The sequence below is a fragment of the Coregonus lavaretus genome (assembly GCF_964263955.1).
Source record: "Coregonus lavaretus genome assembly, chromosome: 22".
In the NCBI taxonomy this organism is placed as follows: domain Eukaryota; kingdom Metazoa; phylum Chordata; class Actinopteri; order Salmoniformes; family Salmonidae; genus Coregonus; species Coregonus lavaretus.
Window position 1 is genome coordinate 387,130 of NC_140009.1, and position 20,636 is coordinate 407,765.

Below are 20,636 nucleotides of genomic sequence, written 5' to 3' on the forward strand. Positions count from 1 at the left end.
AAAGTATAACATAAACCCAAGGTACTGAAATAAATAAATAACAATGCAAGGAAATAATCATATTGTAAATGATCAAAAGCCTCCCTCTTTGCCTGCATTGTCCCTGTCTTTGGTTGTCACCCTGGCCTTTGCTGCCTTTTTTTTGCGGTTGCACGTTTTTTTCATTCATTCCAGCAGAAATACCACCTGGCATCCCACTGCTGGTTTGCCTCTGAAGCTAGGCAGGGTCGGTCCTGGTCAGGCTCTGGATGGGAGATGACTGAGTAGAGCGACCAGTTTAGGAGATAGTAGTCAAGTAAAGATGTGGAAGCTTGTATCTGTCAATTGATCAGTGTCCAGTGCCTGTGGTTGAGCTAGTGTTGTTCCTACAGTAGACTAGACGATAGGCTATATGCTACAGTAGGCTAGGCTAATGCTATATGCTACAATAGGCTATATGCTACAGTAGGCTTGGCGGTATGCTATATGCTACAGTAGGCTAGGCTAATGCTATATGCTACAATAGGCTATATGCTACAGTAGGCTTGGCGGTATGCTATATGCTACAGTAGGCTAGGCTAATGCTATATGCTACAATAGGCTAGGCTAATGCTATAGGCTGACTGATGGGAACAGCAGTGTGTGTACTGAGCTGAGCTAGCCGGAACGGTACGCAATAACGACATACAGTTACGCAAAACTGCCCCTGCCCCCTGTAGAATGACTTCTGCCTGTAGTTTAGGAGTTGGGACATTCTTCATTTTGAATCACAGGATTATCTGTGGTGGTGGAGAAAGGAGAGGGTCAAATACATATGTATGGGTAGACAATGATAGATGTGCAGATACAGAATGGCTAGAACATGTTATGTGAAAGAACTGCTCCTCTAACCAGGGTTGATCAACTAGATGTCTTTTTTCTTCAGCGGATGGTGGGAGGGCCGGAACATAATTACAAATAATTTGTAGACTGCAAATTGACCGCAAGAAGCGCAAACGATCACGTGTCTCTCTATTATGTGTGGGAATACTTGGAAACAGATTGCTTAAATTAAAATAACTTGGAGCTGATTTCCTGGTGTTTTTACAGTCTTATGTCTAACAATGAAAATTCCACAATAAAAAAAAGAGTATATATAGATATATAATTTTTGGCTCAGAGGACTTGGGGGGCCAAATAAAACCAAGCGCGCCGCCAGTTGGGGAACCCTGACCTACACCCTGTTACTACAGCACCTCTAGCCCTGTAGCCCCTCTAGCCCTGTAGCCCCTCTAGCCCTGTAGCCCTGTAGCCCCTCTAGCCCTGTAGCACCTCTAGCCCTCTAGCCCTGTAGCACCTGTAGCCCCTCTAGCCCTGTAGCCCCTCTAGCCCTGTAGCCCCTCTAGCCCTGTAGCCCCTCTAGCCCTGTAGCCCCTCTAGCCCTGTAGCCCCTCTAGCCCTGTAGCCCCTCTAGCCCTGTAGCCCCTCTCGCCCTGTAGCCCCTGTAGCCCCTCTAGCCCTGTAGCCCCTCTAGCCCTGTAGCCCCTCTAGCCCTGTAGCCCCTCTCGCCCTGTAGCCCCTCTAGCCCTCTAGCCCCTCTAGCCCTGTAGCCCCTCTCGCCCTGTAGCCCCTCTAGCCCTCTAGCCCCTCTAGCCCTGTAGCCCCTGTAGCCCCTCTAGCCCTGTAGCCCCTCTAGCCCTGTAGCCCTGTAGCCCTGTAGCCCCTCTAGCCCTGTAGCCCTGTAGCCCTGTAGCCCCTCTAGCCCTGTAGCCCCTCTAGCCCTGTAGCCCCTCTAGCCCTGTAGCCCTGTAGCCCCTCTAGCCCTGTAGCCCCTCTAGCCCTGTAGCCCCTGTAGCCCCTCTAGCCCTGTAGCCCCTCTAGCCCTGTAGCCCCTCTAGCCCTGTAGCCCTGTAGCCCCTCTAGCCCTGTAGCCCCTCTAGCCCTGTAGCCCCTCTAGCCCTGTAGCCCTGTAGCCCCTCTAGCCCTGTAGCCCCTCTAGCCCTGTAGCCCCTCTAGCCCTGTAGCCCCTCTAGCCCCTCTAGCCCCTCTAGCCCTGTGGCCCCTCTAGCCCTGTAGCCCCTCTAGCCCTGTAGCCCCTCTAGCCCTGTAGCCCCTGTAGCCCCTCTAACCCTGTAGCCCCTCTAGCCCTGTAGCCCCTGTAGCCCCTCTAACCCTGTAGCCCTGTAGCCCCTGTAGCCCCTCTAGCCCTGTAGCCCTGTAGCACCTCTAGCCCTGTAGCCCCTCTAGCCCTGTAGCCCCTCTAGCCCCTCTAGCCCTGTAGCCCCTGTAGCCCCTCTAGCCCTGTAGCCCCTCTAGCCCTGTAGCCCCTCTAGACCCTGTAGCCCCTCTAGCCCTGTAGCCCCTCTAGCCCTGTAGCCCCTCTAGCCCTGTAGCCCCTCTAGCCCTGTAGCCCCTGTAGCCCCTCTAGCCCTGTAGCCCCTCTAGCCCTGTAGCCCCTCTAGCCCTGTAGCCCCTCTAGCCCTGTAGCCCCTCTAGCCCTGTAGCCCCTCTAGCCCTCTAGCCCCTCTAGCCCCTCTAGCCCTGTAGCCCCTCTAGCCCTGTAGCCCCTCTAGCCCCTCTAGCCCTGTAGCCCCTCTAGCCCTGTAGCCCCTCTAGCCCTGTAGCCCCTCTAGCCCCTCTAGCCCTGTAGCCCCTCTAGCCCTGTAGCCCCTCTAGCCCCTCTAGCCCTGTAGCCCCTGTATCCCCTCTAGCCCCTGTAGCCCTGTAGCCCCTCTAGCCCTGTAGCCCCTCTAGCCCTGTAGCCCCTCTAGCCCTGTAGCCCCTCTAGCCCTGTAGCCCCTCTAGCCCTGTAGCCCCTCTAGCCCTGTAGCCCCTCTAGCCCTGTAGCCCCTCTAGCCCTGTAGCCCCTGTAGCCCCTCTAGCCCTGTAGCCCCTCTAGCCCTGTAGCCCCTCTAGCCCTGTATCCCCTCTAGCCCTGTAGCCCCTCTAGCCCTCTAGCCCCTCTAACCCTGTAGCCCCTCTAGCCCTGTAGCCCCTCTAGCCCTGTAGCCCCTCTAGCCCTGTAGCCCCTGTAGCCCCTCTAGCCCTGTAGCCCCTCTAGCCCTGTAGCCCCTGTAGCCCCTCTAGCCCTGTAGCCCCTCTAGCCCTGTAGCCCCTCTAGCCCTGTAGCCCCTCTAACCCTGTAGCCCCTCTAGCCCTGTAGCACCTCTAGCCCTGTAGCCCCTCTAGCCCTGTAGCCCCTCTAGCCCTGTAGCCCTGTAGCCCCTCTAGCCCTGTAGCCCCTGTAGCCCCTCTAGCCCTGTAGCCCCTGTAGCCCTGTATCCCCTCTAGCCCTCTAGCCCTGTAGCCCCTCTAGCCCTGTAGCCCCTCTAGCCCTGTAGCCCCTCTAGCCCTGTAGCCCCTCTAGCCCTGTAGCCCCTGTAGCCCCTCTAGCCCCTCTAGCCCTGTAGCCCCTCTAGCCCTGTAGCCCCTCTAGCCCTGTAGCCCCTCTAGCCCTGTAGCCCCTGTAGCCCCTCTAACCCTGTAGCCCCTCTAGCCCTGTAGCCCCTGTAGCCCCTCTAACCCTGTAGCCCTGTAGCCCCTGTAGCCCCTCTAGCCCTGTAGCCCCTCTAGCCCTCTAGCCCCTCTAGCCCTGTAGCCCCTCTCGCCCTGTAGCCCCTCTAGCCCCTCTAGCCCTGTAGCCCCTGTAGCCCCTCTAGCCCTGTAGCCCCTCTAGCCCTGTAGCCCCTGTAGCCCCTCTAGCCCTGTAGCCCCTCTAGCCCTGTAGCCCCTCTAGCCCTGTAGCCCTGTAGCCCCTCTAGCCCTGTAGCCCCTGTAGCCCCTCTAGCCCTGTAGCCCCTCTAGCCCTGTAGCCCCTCTAGCCCTGTAGCCCTGTAGCCCCTCTAGCCCTGTAGCCCCTCTAGCCCTGTAGCCCTGTAGCCCCTCTAGCCCTGTAGCCCCTCTAGCCCTGTAGCCCTGTAGCCCCTCTAGCCCTGTAGCCCCTGTAGCCCCTCTAGCCCTGTAGCCCCTGTAGCCCTGTATCCCCTCTAGCCCTGTAGCCCCTCTAGCCCTGTAGCCCCTCTAGCCCTGTAGCCCCTCTAGCCCTGTAGCCCCTCTAGCCCTGTAGCCCCTGTAGCCCTGTAGCCCCTCTAGCCCTGTAGCCCCTGTAGCCCCTCTAGCCCCTCTAGCCCTGTAGCCCCTCTAGCCCTGTAGCCCCTCTAGCCCTGTAGCCCCTCTAGCCCTGTAGCCCCTGTAGCCCCTCTAACCCTGTAGCCCCTCTAGCCCTGTAGCCCCTGTAGCCCCTCTAACCCTGTAGCCCTGTAGCCCCTGTAGCCCCTCTAGCCCTGTAGCCCTGTAGCACCTCTAGCCCTGTAGCCCCTCTAGCCCTGTAGCCCCTCTAGCCCCTCTAGCCCTGTAGCCCCTGTAGCCCCTCTAGCCCTGTAGCCCCTCTAGCCCTGTAGCCCCTCTAGACCCTGTAGCCCCTCTAGCCCTGTAGCCCCTCTAGCCCTGTAGCCCCTCTAGCCCTGTAGCCCCTCTAGCCCTGTAGCCCCTCTAGCCCTCTAGCCCTGTAGCCCCTCTAGCCCTGTAGCCCCTCTAGCCCTGTAGCCCCTCTAGCCCTGTAGCCCCTCTAGCCCTCTAGCCCCTCTAGCCCCTCTAGCCCTGTAGCCCCTCTAGCCCTGTAGCCCCTCTAGCCCCTCTAGCCCTGTAGCCCCTCTAGCCCTGTAGCCCCTCTAGCCCTGTAGCCCCTCTAGCCCCTCTAGCCCTGTAGCCCCTCTAGCCCTGTAGCCCCTCTAGCCCCTCTAGCCCTGTAGCCCCTGTATCCCCTCTAGCCCCTGTAGCCCTGTAGCCCCTCTAGCCCTGTAGCCCCTCTAGCCCTGTAGCCCCTCTAGCCCTGTAGCCCCTCTAGCCCTGTAGCCCCTCTAGCCCTGTAGCCCCTCTAGCCCTGTAGCCCCTGTAGCCCCTCTAGCCCTGTAGCCCCTCTAGCCCTGTAGCCCCTCTAGCCCTGTATCCCCTCTAGCCCTGTAGCCCCTCTAGCCCCTCTAACCCTGTAGCCCCTCTAGCCCTGTAGCCCCTCTAGCCCTGTAGCTCCTCTAGCCCTGTAGCCCCTGTAGCCCCTCTAGCCCTGTAGCCCCTCTAGCCCTGTAGCCCCTGTAGCCCCTCTAGCCCTGTAGCCCCTCTAGCCCTGTAGCCCCTCTAGCCCTGTAGCCCCTCTAGCCCTGTAGCCCCTCTAGCCCTGTAGCCCCTCTAGCCCTGTAGCCCCTCTAGCCCTGTAGCCCTGTAGCCCCTCTAGCCCTGTAGCCCCTGTAGCCCCTCTAGCCCTGTAGCCCCTGTAGCCCTGTATCCCCTCTAGCCCTCTAGCCCTGTAGCCCCTCTAGCCCTGTAGCCCCTCTAGCCCTGTAGCCCCTCTAGCCCTGTAGCCCCTCTAGCCCTGTAGCCCCTCTAGCCCTGTAGCCCCTGTAGCCCCTCTAGCCCTGTAGCCCCTCTAGCCCTGTAGCCCCTCTAGCCCTGTAGCCCCTCTAGCCCTGTAGCCCCTGTAGCCCCTCTAACCCTGTAGCCCCTCTAGCCCTGTAGCCCCTGTAGCCCCTCTAACCCTGTAGCCCTGTAGCCCCTGTAGCCCCTCTAGCCCTGTAGCCCTGTAGCACCTCTAGCCCTGTAGCCCCTCTAGCCCTGTAGCCCCTCTAGCCCCTCTAGCCCTGTAGCCCCTGTAGCCCCTCTAGCCCTGTAGCCCCTCTAGCCCTGTAGCCCCTCTAGACCCTGTAGCCCCTCTAGCCCTGTAGCCCCTCTAGCCCTGTAGCCCCTCTAGCCCTGTAGCCCCTCTAGCCCTGTAGCCCCTGTAGCCCCTGTAGCCCCTCTAGCCCTCTAGCCCTGTAGCCCCTCTAGCCCTGTAGCCCCTCTAGCCCTGTAGCCCCTCTAGCCCTGTAGCCCCTCTAGCCCTGTAGCCCCTCTAGCCCCTCTAGCCCTGTAGCCCCTCTAGCCCTGTAGCCCCTCTAGCCCTGTAGCCCCTCTAGCCCCTCTAGCCCTGTAGCCCCTGTATCCCCTCTAGCCCCTGTAGCCCTGTAGCCCCTCTAGCCCTGTAGCCCCTCTAGCCCTGTAGCCCCTCTAGCCCTGTAGCCCCTGTAGCCCCTCTAGCCCTGTAGCCCCTCTAGCCCTGTAGCCCCTCTAACCCTGTAGCCCCTCTAGCCCTGTAGCCCCTCTAGCCCTGTAGCCCCTCTAGCCCCTCTAGCCCTGTAGCCCCTCTAGCCCCTCTAGCCCTGTAGCCCCTCTAGCCCTGTAGCCCCTGTATCCCCTCTAGCCCTGTAGCCCCTCTAGCCCTGTAGCCCCTCTAGCCCTGTAGCCCCTCTAGCCCTGTAGCCCCTCTAGCCCTGTAGCCCCTCTAGCCCCTCTAGCCCTGTAGCCCCTCTAGCCCCTCTAGCCCTCTAGCCCCTCTAGCCCTGTAGCCCCTCTAGCCCTGTAGCCCCTCTAGCCCTGTAGCCCCTCTAGCCCTGTAGCCCCTCTAGCCCTGTAGCCCCTCTAGCCCTGTAGCCCCTCTAGCCCTGTAGCCCCTCTAGCCCTGTAGCCCCTCTAGCCCTGTAGCCCCTCTAACCCTGTAGCCCCTCTAGCCCTGTAGCCCCTCTAGCCCCTCTAGCCCTGTAGCCCCTCTAGCCCTGTAGCCCCTCTAGCCCCTCTAGCCCTGTAGCCCCTCTAGCCCTGTATCCCCTCTAGCCCTGTATCCCCTCTAGCCCTGTAGCCCCTCTAGCCCCTCTAGCCCTGTAGCCCCTCTAGCCCCTCTAGCCCTGTAGCCCCTCTAGCCCTGTAGCCCCTCTAGCCCTGTAGCCCCTCTAGCCCTGTAGCCCTGTAGCCCCTCTAGCCCTGTAGCCCCTCTAGCCCTGTAGCCCCTCTAGCCCTGTAGCCCCTCTAGCCCCTCTAGCCCCTCTAGCCCTGTAGCCCCTCTAGCCCTGTAGCCCCTCTAGCCCTGTAGCCCCTCTAGCCCTGTAGCCCCTCTAGCCCTGTAGCCCCTCTAGCCCTGTAGCCCTGTAGCCCTGTAGCCCCTCTAACCCTGTAGCCCCTCTAGGAAGTGAGTTTGTGGCCAGTACAGCTTTGACCCTTCCTTACTGGAAGGTTAGATGTGACCTATCCTTAGTGTGATTGGCAGGGTATTGGGTTAGGGGTCCGATTTGGGATGTGACCCATCCTTAGTGTGATTGGCAGGGTATTGGTTTAGGGGTCCGATTTGGGATGTGACGCATCCTTAGTGTGATTGGCAGGGTATTGGGTTAGGGGTCCGATTTGGGATGATTGGCAGGGTATTGGTTTAGGGGTCCGATTTGGGATGTGACCCATCCTTAGTGTGATTGGCAGGGTATTGGGTTAGGGGTCCGATTTGGGATGATTGGCAGGGTATTGGGTTAGGGGTCCGATTTGGGATGTGACCCATCCTTAGTGTGATTGGCAGGGTATTGGTTTAGGGGTCCGATTTGGGATGTGACGCATCCTTAAGGCGTCCGCATGCTTCCCAGCCGAAACAGTTCTTAAGAGTTTGTGCATATGTTATGATGACATTTTGTATAGTTTTTATTCCTTTTGGACTTTTTTCTAGAGGCACGCCAAAGTCTGTAGCTGAAGTCTACACCCCTTCATTGTTGATTGGTCAACAGTAGGGATTCTTCAGTGAAGTCTTTGTTGTCATTCAACAAGAGACGACTCGTTTTCATGAACATCTCTTCATGGAGAAATACTGCACCAAACAGCTGAGTTAATGTAAAATTGTGCAAAAACGTCAAGAAATCTGTCATGAATGATCTTAGATTAATTCTGACTATTTTGATGAAGTGTATTACTACGCCGTCTCAATGGACAAACCATATTATTGCTGCTTTTTTCTTCTTCTTGTTTTGCAAGCGAAGGTCTTTTAAGGGAGTATGCGACTCATTCGGTTCCCCTAGCCGAGTTCTGCCAGGCGCTAGCCGTACTGAAGCATGCAGACGCCTTTAGTGGGATCGTCCTCTGAGGGGACTCATTATTCTAACGGCTCCTGTTGAGTCACATGATCCAATCTGGAGAGGAGAGGAGACTTTCTTCACTTCCTCCTTTCACATAAGGACCACACCCTTCCATCTAACCACATCTCACTCTCTCTCTCGCATTCTCTCAAGTTTCAACTTTTATTAGTAGTATGTACAGGATACACATGGTATACGCATGGTATACGCCGTCCAACCAAATGCTTACTTGCAGGTTCCTTCTGGACAACAATAAGAAATAATACCATATAAGAATAGGAACATAAAGTAAATGGATCAGTAGAACAGAATAAATGTTTTAGCATCAGTATAATACAGGAAGGAACCATTTATAGTCCAATATTTACAAAACTAATTGGAGAAGGGGGGGGCAGTGTATATACTGAGAGGTGTAAAACGTATGGTCACAGCAGTTGTGATGTGTGCGTGTGTGTGTGTGCGTGCGCGCGTGTGTGCGCGTGTGTGTGTGCGTGTGCGTGCGCGTGCGTGTGTGTGTGTGTGTGTGTGTGTGTGTGTGTGTGTATGTGGTGGTCAGTTCAAGTGTTCATCAATCTAATGACTTGTAGATAGAAACTGAGTGAACAGCTCGTGTCTGGGGTCCTTGATGATGCTGCGGGCCTTCCTCAGACACCGTTTAGAGTACATCTCCTGGATGGGTGGGAGCACGGTCCCAGTGATGTCCTGGATGGGTGGGAGCACGGTCCCAGTGATGTCCTAGATGGGTGGGAGCACGGTCCCAGTGATGTCCTGGATGGGTGGGAGCACGGTCCCAGTGATGTCCTGGATGGGTGGGAGCACGGTCCCAGTGATGTCCTGGACGGGTGGGAGCACGGTCCCAGTGATGTCCTGGATGGGTGGGAGCACGGTCCCAGTGATGTCCTGGATGGGTGGGAGCACGGTCCCAGTGATGTCCTGGATGGGTGGGAGCATGGTCCCAGGGATGTCCTGGATGGGTGGGAGCACGGTCCCAGTGATGTCCTGGATGGGTGGGAGCACGGTCCCAGTGATGTCCTGGATGGGTGAGAGCACGGTCCCAGTGATCTCCTGGATGGGTGGGAGCACGGTCCCAGTGATGTCCTGGATGGGTGGGAGCACGGTCCCAGTGATGTCCTGGATGGGTGGGAGCACGGTCCCAGTGATGTCCTGGATGGGTGGGAGCACGGTCCCAGTGATGTCCTGGATGGGTGGGAGCACGGTCCCAGTGATGTCCTGGATGGGTGAGAGCACGGTCCCAGTGATGTCCTGGATGGGTGGGAGCACGGTCCCAGTGATGTCCTGGATGGGTGGGAGCACGGTCCCAGTGATGTCCTGGATGGGTGGGAGCAGGGTCCCAGTGATGTCCTGGATGGGTGGGAGCACGGTCCCAGTGATCTCCTGGATGGGTGGGAGCAGGGTCCCAGTGATCTCCTGGATGGGTGAGAGCACGGTCCCAGTGATGTCCTGGATGGGTGAGAGCACGGTCCCAGTGATGTCCTGGATGGGTGAGAGCACGGTCCCAGTGATGTCCTGGATGGGTGAGAGCACGGTCCCAGTGATGTCCTGGATGGGTGAGAGCACGGTCCCAGGGATGTAAGCGGTAGTATTTGGAGAGGACCTGGAGCTGCATGCCAACTTTCTTCAGCCGCCTTAGGAAGTAGAGACTCTGTTGCTCCCTCTTGACCAGAGTGGTGGTGTTGGCCCGTGACAAGTCCTTGGTGATATGGACGCCGGGGCATGTTCCCTCTGCTTCCTGGTTGGTGTCCTGACACCACAGAGCTTACAGGGAGGAGGTAAGAGAACTGGCAGACTCGTTGTTGGTTATCAGACATATAACCGTGGTGTCGTCAGGAAACTTAATGATTGTGTTGATGTGCAGTCGAACAGGGAGTACAGCGGTATGCTCTTTCTCTCATGTTAAATATATATATATATTTAACAGGTAGGGCCCTACAAAATCTTTTCTTCTTTCCCAAATTCCATTTAGTTTTTTCAGGTTTTCGCTCTCAAAATCACACTTTTGGAAAACACTCTCTCTGTTTCTACTCTCTCTCCTTCTCCCTACTCTCTCTCTCCTTCTCCCTACTCTCTCTCTCCTTCTCCCTACTCTCTCTCTCTCTCTCTCTCTCTCTCTCTGTCATTCATCTGTCCCATCTGTCCCTGACAGGGGTTTGGATATTAAAGCAACAGGACAAATGAGTTGACCTGGTAACCTACACTATATATACAGAACTATGTGGACACCCCAAATGGGTGGATTCGGCTATTTCAGACACACCTGTTGCTGACAGGTGAAGAACATCGAGCACACAGCCATGCAATCTCCATAGACAAACATTGGCAGTAGAATGGCCTTACTGAAGAGCTCAGTGACTTTCAACGCGGCACCGTCATAGGATGCCACTTTTCCAACAAGTCAGTTCGTCAAATTTCTGCCCTGCTAGAGCTGCCCTGGTCAACTGTAAGTGCTGTCATTGTGAAGTAGTAGACCACACAAGCTCACAGAACGGGACCGCCAAGTGCTGAAGCGCATAAAAATTGTCTGTCTTCGGTTGCAACACTCACTACTGAGTTCCAAACTGCCTCTGGAAGCAACGTCAGCACACAAACTGTTCGTTGGGAGCTTCATGAAATGGGTTTCCATGGCAGAGCAGCCGCACACAAGCCTAAGATCACCATGCGCAATGCCAAGCGTTGGCTGGAGTGACGTAAAGCTTGCCGCCATTGGACTCTGGAAACATATTCTTTGGAGTGATGAATCAAGCTTCTCCATCTGGCAGTCCGACGGATGAATCTGGGTTTGGCAGATGCCAGGAGAACGCTTCCCGCCCCAATGCATAGTGCCAACTGTATAGTTTGGTGAAGGAGGAATAATGGTCTGGGGGTGTTTTTCATGGTTCGGGCTAGGCCCCTTAGTTACAGTGAAGGGACATCTTAACGCTACAGCATACAATGACATTCTAGACGATTCTGTGCTTCCGACTTTGTGGCAACAATTTAATGAAGGCCCTTTCCTGTTTCAGCATGACAATGCCCCTGTGCACAAAGCGAGGTCCATACAGAAATGGTTTGTTGAGATCGGTGTGGAAGAACTTGACTGGCCTGCACAAAGCCCTAACTTCAACCCCATAAAACACCTTTGGGATGAATTGGAACGCCGACTGCGAGCCAGGCCTAATCGCCCAACATCAGTGTCCGACCTCCCTAATGCTCTTGTGGCTGAATGGAAGCAAGTCCCCGCAGCAATGTTCCAACATCTAGTGGAAAGCCTCCCCATTAATGGCCATGATTTTGGAATGAGATGTTTGATGAGCAGGTGTCCACATACTTAATGACTTTTTGTCCTTAAGCCATTTTGCCACAACTTTGGAAGCATGCTTGGGGTCATTGTCCATTTGGAAGACCCATTTGCGACCAAGCTTTAACTTCCTGACTGATGTCTTGAGATGTTGCTTCAATATATCCACATAATTTTCCTTTCTCATGATGCCATCTATTTTGTGAAGTGCACCAGTCCCTCCTGCAGCAAAGCACCCCCACAGCATGATGCTGCCACCCCCGTGCTTCACGGTTGGGATGGTGTTCTTCGGCTTGCAAGCAACCCCCTTTTTCCTCCAAACATAATGATGGTCATTATGGCCAAACAGTTCTATTTTTGTTTAATCAGACCAGAGGACATTTCTCCAAAAAGTACGATCTTTGTCCCCATGTGCAGTTGCAAACCATAGTCTGGCCTTTTTTATGGCGGTTTTGGAGCAGTGGCTTCTTCCTTGCTGAGTGGCCTTTCAGGTTATGTCGATATAAGACTCGTTTGACTGTGGATATAGATACTTTTGTACCTGTTTCCTCCAGCATCTTCACAAGGTCCTTTGCTGTTGTTCTGGGATTGATTTGCACTTTTCGCACCAAAGTACGTTCATCTCTAGGAGACCGAACGTGTCTCCTTCCTGAGCGGTATGACGGCTGCGTGGTCCCATGGTGTTTATACTTGCGTACTATTGTTTGTACAGATGACGTGGTACCTTCAGGCGTTTGGAAATTGCTCCCAAGAATGAACCAGACTTGTGGTGGTCTACAATTTTTTCCTGAGGTCTTGGCTGATTTCTTTAGATTTTCCCATGATATCAAGCAAAGAGGCACTGAGTTTGAAGGTAGGCCTTGAAATACATCCACAGGTACACCTCCAATTGACTCAAATGATGTCAATTAGCCTATCACAAGCTTCTAAAGCCATGACATCATTTTCTGGAAATTTCCAAGCTGTTTAAAGGCACAGTCAACTTAGTGTATGTAAACTTCTGACCAACTGGAATTGTGATACAGTGAATTATAAGTGAAATAATCTGTCTGTAAACAATTGTTGGAAGAATTACTTGTGTCATGCACAAAGTAGATGTCCTAACCGACTTGCCAAAACTATAGTTTGTTAACAAGAAATTTGTGGAGTGGTAGAAAAACAAGTTTTAATGACTCCAACCTAAGAGGATGTAAACTTCCGACTTCAACTGTATGTGTTTATCTGCAACATGTTCCATAAAGCCTCCGTTGGGATGTCTCCTCTCTCTGAGGAATGTGGGTGTGTCAGGGGGTGTGTTTTCCATTCCCCCCAGTTCTATTGCACTTGGCCTGGCAGTCTGTGTGTGAGGAGAGGCAGTGATGATGAACGGTGTATATTGAAACAAGATCGGACAGGCTGATATGTCAGAAAATGTCATTTCCAATTGTGTTTAAGACTCCTCTCCTCACAAATGTACTTCGACACCTAAGAGGCACAGATCCACCTTGTGTGTGTGTGTAGAGTCTGTTAGATTAGACTTCTTAGCTTCATTTAGAAGCGTGAGTGAGGATGTTAAGGTTATTGCAATCCCCAGTCCTTTGATCTACGTGCACGGGGCGGAGTGGGATCTCTGGAGCAGCGGACACGTTTTGCTGTCATGATATCATCGCCGGTCCAACTCCCATTTACAAGGGGGTGATAGCAAAGTGTGTATATATACAGTACCAGTCAAAGTTTGGACACCTACTCATTTTTTCTTTATTTTTACTATTTTCTACATTGTAGAATAATAGTGAAGACATCAAAACTATGAAATAACACATATGGAATCATGTAGTAACCAAAACAGTGTTAAACAAATCAAAATATATTTGAGATTTTTCAAAGTAGCCACCCTTTGCCTTGACAGCTCTGCACACTCTTGGCATTCTCAAAATAGTTTACTCATCAGATTGCTCTGCTTTCCCCTCTTGTATAAATTGTTCAGGAATCCCATTCATAATTAAATAAAATGCCCTGGCAAATATTATTCTACTTGCCAGTTTAACCTACAACATTATCCTGATTTTGATATGCTGCTTCAATGTATTCCCATATCAGTTCAAAATAAATAGTCATGGAGGGGGAAAAAAGCACCTGGCTGACTAAAACGGATGATTTTGTTTTTAGCTAAACTATTTCGAACTGGAATAAATGCTGCACTTATTAACAATGACACACAATTCCAGTCAAAATATAAGATTGTAAGATATACTGTATCCTACCATGACTATATCAACCCAACTCCATTTGTTGTCACTCATGTATCCCAAAGGTTTCCAAACTTGTTGACCCGGGACCCCCAAACAGGAGTGTGCACAATCGCTGAGCAAATGTAGCCTGTCTGCTCATTAGTTGTTGGAAATAACATTTAACATTTTCCATGACAACGTGAAGCCTCAAATAGAATTTATAACAAAGTCAAAAGCAAACATTTAGCTGTTAGCTAGGCAAGTTGTGGTTGGAATTGCAGGATGAATTTAGACGTGCGTTTAGCAACTTTTAACAGACTGGTTTCATCTGGACAAAAATGCTTAGCAACCAGATACCAACGTGTTCTGTGGAGAGAAGTGGTAGTTTAAATATTTGCATAATCGTTGTGATTTGGAGGATAGCTGTGAGGGTGATCGAATCAGGATCAAATCCTCTGTTTTCCTCACTCATTTAATGACGATAGAATGTTTTATATTTGAAGATTTGCAGTCTCTGGCACATGACATGGAGTAGCTAGGTATATATATACATCACTAGGTAGCTAAAGAGACTAGTACCCAGGCTAAGGGATATAGTGCTGTCACTGATCTAATGGGAAGCATGTTCTGTCTGCACCGGGCCATCCCTGTGGATTGGCTGGGAAGCATGTTCTGTCTGCACCGGGCCATCACTGTGGATTGGCTGGGAAGCATGTTCTGTCTGCACCGGGCCATCACTGTGGATTGGCTGGGAAGCATGTTCTGTCTGCACCGGGCCATCACTATGGATTGGCTGGGAAGCATGTTCTGTCTGCACCGGGCCATCCCTTTGGATTGGCTGGGAAGCATGTTCTGTCTGCACCGGGCCATCCCTTTGGATTGGCTGGGAAGCATGTTCTGTCTGCACCGGGCCATCCCTGTGGATTGGCTGGGAAGCATGTTCTGTCTGCACCGGGCCATCACTTTGGATTGGCTGGGAAGCATGTTCTGTCTGCACCGGGCCATCCCTGTGGATTGGCTGGGAAGCATGTTCTGTCTGCACCGGGCCATCACTTTGGATTGGCTGGGAAGCATGTTCTGTTTGCACCGGGCCATCACTTTGGATTGGCTGGGAAGCATGTTCTGTCTGCACCGGGCCATCACTGTGGATTGGCTGGGAAGCATGTTCTGTCTGCACCGGGCCATCACTGTGGATTGGCTGGGAAGCATGTTCTGTCTGCACCGGGCCATCACTTTGGATTGGCTGGGAAGCATGTTCTGTTTGCACCGGGCCATCACTGTGGATTGGCTGGGAAGCATGTTCTGTCTGCACCGGGCCATCACTGTGGATTGGCTGGGAAGCATGTTCTGTCTGCACCGGGCCATCACTGTGGATTGGCTGGGAAGCATGTTCTGTCTGCACCGGGCCATCACTGTGGATTGGCTGGGAAGCATGTTCTGTCTGCACCGGGCCATCACTGTGGATTGGCTGGGAAGCATGTTCTGTCTGCACCGGGCCATCACTGTGGATTGGCTGGGAAGCATGTTCTGTCTGCACCGGGCCATCACTTTGGATTGGCTGGGAAGCATGTTCTGTCTGCACCGGGCCATCACTGTGGATTGGCTGGGAAGCATGTTCTGTCTGCACCGGGCCATCACTGTGGATTGGCTGGGAAGCATGTTCTGTCTGCACCGGGCCATCACTGTGGATTGGCTGGGAAGCATGTTCTGTCTGCACCGGGCCATCACTGTGGATTGGCTGGGAAGCATGTTCTGTCTGCACCGGGCCATCACTGTGGATTGGCTGGGAAGCATGTTCTGTCTGCACCGGGCCATCACTGTGGATTGGCTGGGAAGCATGTTCTGTCTGCACCGGGCCATCACTGTGGATTGGCTGGGAAGCATGTTCTGTCTGCACCGGGCCATCACTGTGGATTGGCTGGGAAGCATGTCCTGTCTGCACCGGGCCATCACTGTGGAGGGCAGCCTGCCTGCAGAGTGCTCGTTGCAAGATGGGTAGCCCTGTTCTTCCTCACAAATATCGTAATAAATTAGCGAGAATATGTTACATCTCCATCCCATAATATCGAAGTTATACAGCCATCCAAACTAGGCCTATATGAAAAATGATGAATCACATTTCCAGGTAGCCTATTGTTCTGGCTAAGATGAGTCCGTAGTAGATTACCAAACTGTATTGATGATAAAAATAGTCTTAGCCAGGCAAAACTGGAGGAAATGAAATGGGTTCTTTCTGGTCACTAATCTGGATATGTGTCTTTGCTGATGACTGGTAAACGACCAAGACGCACAACTTTTTGGTTCTGAAGCATAGATGAGAATTTGGTTTATCAATCCACTCCTATCATACAAAGGTTTTACTGTGCGTGAAGTTTCAAATGCATTCTGTCATTACTAAATTTGTAATGTGATAGGTATTTTAACATGACTATTTTTATAACAGAACATTTGATTTAATAAAATATTGAATCTGTCTTCCTTAAATGAAGGGGATGATGACGCAATCTTTGCGAGATGGAGGTTATCTGATTTCATTGGTCCTCAACCCGCAGCTAAGACACTTCACTCAGGATAAATGGAGTGAGCCCAGAGTTAGCCTGCCCCGGAGCAGGTTAGTTCTGAAGGATTCGTTGCCATAGAAATGTACCTGGCTAAAAGGTGAGCCACATTCGTCTGACCAGTTTTACCGAGTTGAACTCAGTTGACCAAAGGTCCAAACCTGATTGATAGTACAGGGCTCTGGTAGTTAATTCTACTCACCTGGTGTCCCAGGTCTGCATCAGTCTCTGATTAGAAGAAAAGTGTTTGGGCCCTCCAGGACCAGGATGGAACATCCCTGTGTCTCTACTGAAGCTGTGTGGTGGGTGGAGACAGTTAGTCCTTGTGGTGCTCATGGGTAATCTGCCAGCAGGCCCATTGTTACTGCGCAGCATGATGCATTGTTGTGAAACATGTCCTTTTCATTACATGAATGTTCTCTTTGTCTTCCATTGGTTGTATGTGAGATGCACACCGCTCTAACCCACGTTAGGCCAGTAGCCAACATGACTTTGTTTTGTGCCGAGGTCCTAAGAGAACGACGACAATACAATCAGTGCTGCTAGTTCTGGTAGCACCCTGCTAGCTCTGGGACCCAAAACCAACGCTCTAACTTCATTTTACATTTTAGTCATTTAGCAGACGCTCTTATCCAGAGCGACTTACAGTGAGTGAGTGCATACATTTTTCATACTAGCCCCCCCGTGGGAATCGAACCCACAATCCTGGCGTTGCAAGTGCCATGCTCTACCAACTGAGCTACAGGAGGCCTTCATGACCAGTGATAGGATCTTATTGGTTGAAGCAATGTAGCACAGACCTATCCCGTCCTCTCTTCCTCTCTCTCTCTCAGCCAATCAGAGCCAGGCTCTTTGTGAGCTGTAAAACGTCCTCTTTCTTCCCACTTTCCTCTCCTCCATCGTCCGTCTGTAATGTGAGCCCTGAGAGGAATGGGTGAAGAGGAGAGGAATGGGTGGAGAGGAGAGGAGAGGAGAGGAATGGGTGGAGAGGAGAGGAATGGGTGGAGAGGAGAGGAATGGGTGGAGAGGAATGGGTGGAGAGGAGAGGAGAGGAATGGGTGGAGAGGAGAGGAGAGGAGAGGAATGGGTGGAGCGGAATGGGTGGAGAGGAGAGGAGAGGAGAGGAGAGGAGAGGAATGGGTGGAGAGGAGAGGAATGGGTGGAGAGGAGAGGAGAGGAATGGGTGGAGAGGAGAGGAATGGGTGGAGAGGAATGGGAGGAGAGGAGAGGAGAGGAATGGGTGGAGAGGAGAGGAATGGGTGGAGAGGAGAGGAATGGGTGGAGAGGAGAGGAATGGGTGGAGAGGAGAGGAATGGGTGGAGAGGAGAGGAGAGGAATGGGAGGAGAGGAGAGGAGAGGAATGGGTGGAGAGGAGAGGAGAGGAGAGGATTGGGAGGGTGGGAATGGGAGGGTGGATAGGAGAGGATTGAGAGGAGAGGGAGGAATGGGAGGGTGGGGTGGAGAGGAGAGGGAGGGGAGGAGAGGAATGGGTGGGGAGGAGAGGAGAGGGAGGGGAGGAATTGGTGGGGTGGGGTGGAGAGGAATGGGTGGGGAGGGGAGGAATTGGTGGGGTGGAGAGGGAGGAATGGTGGAGAGGAATGGGTGGAGAGGGGAGGAATTGGTGGGGTGGGGTGGAGAGGAATGGGTGGAGAGGAGAGGGAGGGGAGGAATTGGTGGGGTGGAGAGGAGAGGGAGGGGAGGAATGGGTGGGGTGGAGAGGAATGGGAGGGGAGGAATGGGTGGGGAGGAGAGGAATGGGAGGGGAGGAATGGGTGGAGAGGAATGGGAAGGGAGGAATGGGTGGGGAGGAGAGGAATGGGTGGGGAGGAGAGGAATGGGAGGGGAGGAATGGGTGGGGTGGAATGGGTGGAGAGGAGAGGAGAGGGTGGGGTGGGGTGGAGAGGAATGGGAGGGGAGGAATGGGTGGGCGGCTAGCAGTCAGTTTGAGTCTTTCCTTTTAAGGCAAAAAATCAAGAAGGGACTTTTCCAAGGGAGGGAGGGAGAGTTTTTAGTGGAAGAAGCAGAAAGTAGCTAGCTGTTGGAACTGTGTGTGCAGACAAACTCCCCCATGGTAGAGTATAGAAGGAGTTAAAAGAGAAGTGAAGCCGACTGTTACCCCAGAGTTAGTCAGGTTTGGGTTCTGACTCATCTACACAGGAGGCGCTCACACACTGGGAAAAGGAATAGTTAACGAACAAATGCTGTTTCTAAGGGGTTTGGGGTTAAGGTTAGAATTAGTATTAGGGTTAGAATTAAGAGTTACGTTTTCGCGTTAGGGGTTAGGGAAAATATGATTTTTAATTGGACTAGATTGTGTCCCCAGAAGGTTAGTTTTACAAGTGTGTGTGTGTGTGTCAGTGATAAGGCCAGTGTGGAATGTGTGTCATTTCCTCTGAGTGTTCTGTCTGGGAGCAGTGGTCACTGTGACCCCACCCACCCCTTTCCTCCTACATTTACATTTACATCATTTAGCAGACGCTCTTATCCAGAGCCACTTACTTCCCAGTCATGACTCGGCTGTGTGTTATCACAGTTTTAGAACATTATCAAAAACACCAAAACCACACTGTTCGAAGCCACTAGGAAGAACGGAGGCCAAACAATGGAGCAAAGTGCATCCCATTACATTTTCACAAGGAAATTATTTCTATAGATGTCCAACAACCGGGATCATTTGACTAACTAGCTAACAGACAGTGAATGGGGAGGCTAACCAAAGATGATGGATATACTGACAAGATACATGTTTCTCCGCCCTAACAATGGGAGTCGTTGTCCACAAAGCTCACGCCTATCCTTTCTTTGGATTGATGGATACATCTCATTATTGTAATCCTTTTTTGAATATTCGACGAGGGCTGTTGACGTCAACCGCCTGTATTAAATGGAGGGAGATGCTATGCTACTAGCCTCATGTTATGAATAGCCATCTCGTGACAACTCCAATATAGTGTTTTTTCTCAAAGTTGCTGGGATGTCACGTGTCCTACTTACAGTATATCAGTACACTCGTAACAACTTAAGCATGCAATATTAATGGGGAGGCTAACTAGCTAACAGTCAGTGTCTGGGGAGGCTAACTAGCTAACAGTCAGTGTCTGGGGAGGCTAACTAGCTAACAGACTGACTGGGGAGGCTAACTAGCTAACAGTCAGTGACTGGGGAGGCTAACTAGCTAACAGTCAGTGACTGGGGAGGCTAACTAGCTAACAGTCAGTGACTGGAGAGGCTAACTAGCTAACAGTCAGTGACTGGGGAGGCTAACTAGCTAACAGTCAGTGACTGGGGAGGCTAACTAGCTAACAGACACAGTGGCGTGTAATCATATATGACAAGGGAAGCCAGGATTCCCCAAAAAATTGACCAAGAAAAAAACATACATCTTCTCTGTGTTTTCATAATTTTCCTTCATTTCAGAAGAGGCTGAATCTATCTCACTGGAGAAAAGCATCCGAGCGAGCGAACCAGCGCCCCTCTGCGTAGCCCGTCTATCTGATGCGGTCTGGTCAAAATAATGATATTGTTGCTGCCCATAGCATTGAATGCAAGGGAAGCCAGCAAGAATTTGGCCTCTTTATTGTATACTTTATTTATTTATTTTTTATTTCCAACCTGCGTTGAGCTAAACCGAGTGAGCTCAAATGTGAATGGTCCTGGCGCACCCCAAAAAATAAAGTGTTAAGGGAAGCCAGTTGAGATTTGGCTTCACACCTATCACATCAAAAGCCAAACATCACAGAAAAAAAAACTTGAATTGTTGCATCACGTTGTTTTGTCCTCTGGTGGCTGGCTAGCTAGCTAAAATGTACCCTTTCCAAAATTAGCCATGGATGGATATGGGCTTTACTTCATTCTCCTTCCTGGCCAATGATTATAACGGCGATTCTGATCCAACCATAAATTCATTCATACATTGTGCCTCTGGCCTGAGAGGATGGAAGTTGAATATGTAGTATGCTAATGTTAACTAGCTGGCTAATCGTTGCCCATTTTAAAGGAAGTTAGGTTAGCGAGCTAGCATTTAGCCATGTAGCCTAGGAGGACAAAAACTAAAAGTGTGTACTGTGTGACAGAGTCATAGACCGTTTCATCAACATGAAAGAGAGGAGGATGGCATTGGTGTTTCTCTACAAGGTGAATCAACATCTTTTTTTTTTTTTCTTTGCAAGGATGCACGCACACAAATCGGTACCATAGACAGCCACATGATATTTAGCTTACTTTGATTGGACTAAATTGGTCTTGGAGTCTTTAAATCTCCGGTGTTCTAAATCAAGAGTTTAGTAGTCCTAAAATGTCGGAAACATTAACTTGATTGACCGTGCTGTAGGTCATGTAACTGTTTGTTACATGCAATATGCTTTGTGGACTCCACCAGACAGATGTTGCTCTCTGGTTTTGTGATGAAACAAAGGTGTGGTTGAATTTATTCTGCCACTGTGTCTTCTTATTGTCCCGGCCTTAGGCCTATATATCACGGTGTCAAGGCATATGAACCAACAGGTTATAGAGCAAACAACACAATTATCACAACACAGGTTGTAATATGGCTTTTCTTCTTCCTGGTTTTGCTTCCCCAGTGATCTTACCCACGCACCGCTACTGAACAGACCGTCAATACTGAGGTCAACTAGCTAACGGACACTGACTGGGGAGGCTAACTAACGGACACTGACTGGGGAGGCTAGCTAACGGA

General features: G+C 52.0%; 1 protein-coding gene across 1 annotated transcript in view; it reads left to right on the forward strand.

Moving 5' to 3' along the window:
* LOC311149451 (filamin-A-like) overlaps positions 1-20,636 on the forward strand; it is a 114,605-nt gene that overhangs the window by 20,253 nt on the left and 73,716 nt on the right.